The sequence below is a fragment of the Hippocampus zosterae genome, chromosome 5, assembly GCF_025434085.1.
Source record: "Hippocampus zosterae strain Florida chromosome 5, ASM2543408v3, whole genome shotgun sequence".
Classification (NCBI taxonomy): domain Eukaryota; kingdom Metazoa; phylum Chordata; class Actinopteri; order Syngnathiformes; family Syngnathidae; genus Hippocampus; species Hippocampus zosterae.
The window spans coordinates 28,494,433-28,500,283 of NC_067455.1; positions in this window are offsets into that span (position 1 = coordinate 28,494,433).

Sequence of the window (5,851 nt, forward strand, 5' to 3'; positions counted from 1 at the left end):
CAACTAGTAAGCCTCAAAATGATCTTACTAGTGAACTAGTGGGGATTTTGTGGCTTACATGTCAACTAGTAAGCGTCAAAATGATCTTACTAGTGAACTAGTGGGCACATTTATGGCCTTACATGTTCACTAGTAAGCCTCAAAATGATCTTTACAGTGAACTAGTGGGCGTTTTGTGGCTTACATGTTCACGAGTAAGCTTCAAAATTATCTTACTAGTGAACTAGTGGCCGTTTTGCGGCTTACATGTCAACAAGTAAGCCTCAAAATGATCTTACTAATGAACTAGTGGGCGTTTTGTGGCTTACATGTTCACTAGTAAGCGTCAAAATGACCTTACTAGTGAATTAGTGAGTGTTTTGTGGCTTACATGTCAACGAGTAAGCCTCAAAATGATCTTACTAGTGAACTAGTGGGCGTTTTGCGGCTTGCATGTAAACTAGTAAGCCTCAAAATGATCTTACGAGTGAAATAGTGGGTGTTTTGCGGCTTACATGTCAACAAGTAAGCCTCAAAATGATCTTACTAGTGAACTAGTGGGCGTTTTGCGGCTTACATGTTAACTAGTAAGCGTCAAAATGACCTTACTAGTGAACTAGTGACAATTTGTGGCTTACATGTTCACGAGTAAGCGTCAAAATGACCTTACTAGTGAACTAGTGAGCGTTTTGCGGCTTACATGTCAACTAGCAAGCCTCAAAATGATCTTACGAGTGAGCTAAGGGGCGTATTGCGGCTTATATGTCAACTAGTAAGCCTCAAAATGATCTTACTAGTGAACTAGTGGGGATTTTGTGGCTTACATGTCAACTAGTAAGCGTCAAAATGATCTTACTAGTGAACTAGTGGGCACATTTATGGCCTTACATGTTCACTAGTAAGCCTCAAAATGATCTTTACAGTGAACTAGTGGGCGTTTTGTGGCTTACATGTTCACGAGTAAGCGTCAAAATGATCTTACTAGTGAACTAGTGGCCGTTTTGCGGCTTACATGTCAACAAGTAAGCCTCAAAATGATCTTACTAATGAACGAGTGGGCGTTTTGTGGCTTACATGTTCACTAGTAAGCGTCAAAATGACCTTACTAGTGAATTAGTGAGTGTTTTGTGGCTTACATGTCAACGAGTAAGCCTCAAAATGATCTTACTAGTGAACTAGTGGGCGTTTTGCGGCTTGCATGTCAACTAGTAAGCCTCAAAATGATCTTACGAGTGAACTAGTGGGTGTTTTGCGGCTTACATGTCAACAAGTAAGCCTCAAAATGATCTTACTAGTGAACTAGTGGGCGTTTTGCGGCTTACATGTTAACTAGTAAGCGTCAAAATGACCTTACTAGTGAACTAGTGACAATTTGTGGCTTACATGTTCACGAGTAAGCGTCAAAATGACCTTACTAGTGAACTAGTGAGCGTTTTGCGGCTTACATGTCAACTAGCAAGCCTCAAAATGATCTTACGAGTGAGCTAAGGGGCGTATTGCGGCTTATATGTCAACTAGTAAGCCTCAAAATGATCTTACTAGTGAACTAGTGGGCACATTTATGGCCTTACATGTTCACTAGTAAGCCTCAAAATGATCTTACTAGTGAACTAGTGGGCACATTTATGGCCTTACATGTTCACTAGTAAGCCTCAAAATGATCTTACTAGTGAACTAGTGGGCCTTTTTATGGATTACATGTTCACTAGTAAGTGTCAAAATGACCTTACTAGTTAACTAGTGAGTGTTTTGTGGCTTACATGTTCACGAGGAAGCGTCAAAATGACCTTACTAGTGAACTAGTGAGCGTTTTGTGGCTTACATGTTCACTAGTAAGCATCAAAATGATCTTACCAGTGAACTCGTGGGCGTTTTGCGGCTTACATGTCAACTAGTAAGCCTCAAAATGATCTTACTAGTGAACTAGTGGGCATTTTGTGGCTTACATGTCAACCAGTAAGCCTCAAAATGATCTTACTAGTGAACTAGTGGGCACATTTATGGCCTTACATGTTCACTAGTAAGCGTCAAAATGATCTTACTAGTAAACTAGTGGGCACATTTATGGCCTTACATGTTCACTAGTAAGCGTCAAAATGACCTTACTAGTGAACTAGTGGGCGTTTTGTGGCTTACATGTCAACTCGTAAGCCTCAAAATGATCTTACGAGTGAGCTAGTGGGCGTTTTGCGGCTTACATGTCAACTACTAAGCCTCACAATGATCTTACTAGTGAACTAGTGGGCATTTTGTGGCTTACATGTCAACTACTAAGCCTCAAAATGATCTTACTAGTGAACTAGTGGGCACATTTATGGCCTTACATGTTCACTTGTAAGCCTCAAATTGATCTTACTATTGAACTAATGAGCGTTTTGTGGCTTACATGTTCACGAGTAAGTGTCAAAATGATCTTACTAGTGAACTAGTGGGCATTTTGTGGCTTACATGTCAACTAGTAAGCCTCAAAATGATCTTACTAGTGAACTAGTGGGCACATTTATGACCTTACATGTTCACTAGTAAGCCTCAAAATGATCTTACCAGTGAACTAGTGGGGGTTTTGCGGCTTATATGTCAACTAGTAAGCCTCAAAATGATCTTACTAGTGAACTAGTGGGGATTTTGTGGCTTACATGTCAACTCGTAAGCCTCAAAATGATCTTACGAGTGAGCTAGTGGGCGTTTTGTGGCTTACATGTCAACTACTAAGCCTCACAATGATCTTACTAGTGAACTAGTGGGCATTTTGTGGCTTACATGTCAACTACTAAGCCTCAAAATGATCTTACCAGTGAACTAGTGGGCACATTTATGGCCTTACATGTTCACTAGTAAGCCTCAAAATGATCTTACCAGTGAACTAGTGGGGGTTTTGCGGCTTATATGTCAACTAGTAAGCCTCAAAATGATCTTACTAGTGAACTAGTGGGGATTTTGTGGCTTACATGTCAACTAGTAAGCCTCAAAATGATCTTACCAGTGAACTAGTGGGCACATTTATGGCCTTACATGTTCACTAGTAAGCCTCAAAATGATCTTACCAGTGAACTAGTGGGCGTTTTGTGCCTTACATGTTCACGAGTAAGTGTCAAAATGATCTTACTAGTGAACTAGTGGCCGTTTTGCGGCTTACATGTCAACAAGTAAGCCTCAAAATGATCTTACTAATGAACTAGTGGGCGTTTTGTGGCTTACATGTTCACTAGTAAGCGTCAAAATGACCTTACTAGTGAATTAGTGAGCGTTTTGTGGCTTACATGTCAACGAGTAAGCCTCAAAATGATCTTACTAGTGAACTAGTGACAATTTGTGGCTTACATGTTCACGAGTAAGCGTCAAAATGACCTTACTAGTGAACTAGTGGGCATTTTGTGGCTTACATGTCAACCAGTAAGCCTCAAAATGATCTTACTAGTGAACTAGTGGGCACATTTATGGCCTTACATGTTCACTAGTAAGCGTCAAAATGATCTTACTAGTAAACTAGTGGGCACATTTATGGCCTTACATGTTCACTAGTAAGCGTCAAAATGACCTTACTAGTGAACTAGTGGGCGTTTTGTGGCTTACATGTCAACTCGTAAGCCTCAAAATGATCTTACTAGTGAACTAGTGGGCATTTTGTGGCTTACATGTCAACTACTAAGCCTCAAAATGATCTTACTAGTGAACTAGTGGGCACATTTATGGCCTTACATGTTCACTTGTAAGCCTCAAAATGATCTTACCAGTGAACTAGTGGGGGTTTTGCGGCTTATATGTCAACTAGTAAGCCTCAAAATGATCTTACTAGTGAACTATTGGGGATTTTGTGGCTTACATGTCAACTAGTAAGCGTCAAAATGATCTTACTAGTGAACTAGTGGGCACATTTATGGCCTTACATGTTCACTAGTAAGCCTCAAAATAATCTTTCCAGTGAACTAGTGGGCGTTTTGTGGCTTACATGTTCACGAGTAAGCGTCAAAATGATCTTACGAGTGAACTAGTGGCCGTTTTGCGGCTTACATGTCAACAAGTAAGCCTCAAAATGATCTTACTAATGATCTAGTGGGCGTTTTGTGGCTTACATGTTCACTAGTAAGCGTCAAAATGACCTTACTAGTGAATTAGTGAGTGTTTTGTGGCTTACATGTCAACGAGTAAGCCTCAAAATGATCTTACTAGTGAACTAGTGGGCGTTTTGCGGCTTGCATGTCAACTAGTAAGCCTCAAAATGATCTTACGAGTGAACTAGTGGGTGTTTTGCGGCTTACATGTCAACAAGTAAGCCTCAAAATGATCTTACTAGTGAACTAGTGGGCGTTTTGCGGCTTACATGTTAACTAGTAAGCGTCAAAATGACCTTACTAGTGAACTTGTGACAATTTGTGGCTTACATGTTCACGAGTAAGCGTCAAAATGACCTTACTAGTGAACTAGTGAGCGTTTTGCGGCTTACATGTCAACTAGCAAGCCTCAAAATGATCTTACGAGTGAGCTAAGGGGCGTATTGCGGCTTATATGTCAACTAGTAAGCCTCAAAATGATCTTACTAGTGAACTAGTGGGCACATTTATGGCCTTACATGTTCACTATTAAGAGTCAAAATGATCTTACTAGTTAACTAGTGGGCACATTTATGGCCTTACATGTTCACTAGTAAGCGTCAAAATGATCTTACTAGTGAACAAGTGGGCGTTTTGTGGCTTACATCTTCACTAGTAAGCCTCAAAATGATCTTACTAGAGAACTAGTGGGCATTTTGTGGCTTACATGTCAACTAGTAAGCCTCAAAATGATCTTACTAGTGAACTAATGGGCACATTTATGGCCTTACATGTTCACTAGTAAGCGTCAAAATGATCTTACTAGTGAACTTGTGACAATTTGTGGCTTACATGTTCACGAGTAAGCGTCAAAATGACCTTACTAGTGAACTAGTGAGCGTTTTGCGGCTTACATGTCAACTAGCAAGCCTCAAAATGATCTTACGAGTGAGCTAAGGGGCGTATTGCGGCTTATATGTCAACTAGTAAGCCTCAAAATGATCTTACTAGTGAACTAGTGGGCACATTTATGGCCTTACATGTTCACTATTAAGAGTCAAAATGATCTTACTAGTTAACTAGTGGGCACATTTATGGCCTTACATGTTCACTAGTAAGCGTCAAAATGATCTTACTAGTGAACAAGTGGGCGTTTTGTGGCTTACATCTTCACTAGTAAGCCTCAAAATGATCTTACTAGAGAACTAGTGGGCATTTTGTGGCTTACATGTCAACTAGTAAGCCTCAAAATGATCTTACTAGTGAACTAATGGGCACATTTATGGCCTTACATGTTCACTAGTAAGCGTCAAAATGATCTTACTAGTGAACTAGTGGGCGTTTTGCGGCTTACATGTCAACTAGTAAGCCTCAAAATGATCTTACCAGTGAACTAGTGGGCACATTTATGGCCTTACATGTTCACCAGTAAGCCTCAAAATGATCTTACCAGTGAACTAGTGGGCGTTTTGTGGCTTACATGTTCACGAGTAAGCGTCAAAATGATCTTACTAGTGAACTAGTGGCCGTTTTGCGGCTTACATGTCAACAAGTAAGCCTCAAAATGATCTTACTAATAAACTAGTGGGCGTTTTGTGGCTTACATGTTCACTAGTAAGCGTCAAAATGACCTTACTAGTGAATTAGTGAGCGTTTTGTGGCTTACATGTCAACGAGTAAGCCTCAAAATGATCTTACTAGTGAACTAGTGGGTACATTTATGGCCTTACATGTTCACTAGTAAGCGTCAAAATGATCTTACCAGTGAACTAGTGGGCGTTTTGCGGCTTGCATGTCAACTAGTAAGCCTCAAAATGATCTTACGAGTGAACTAGTGGGTG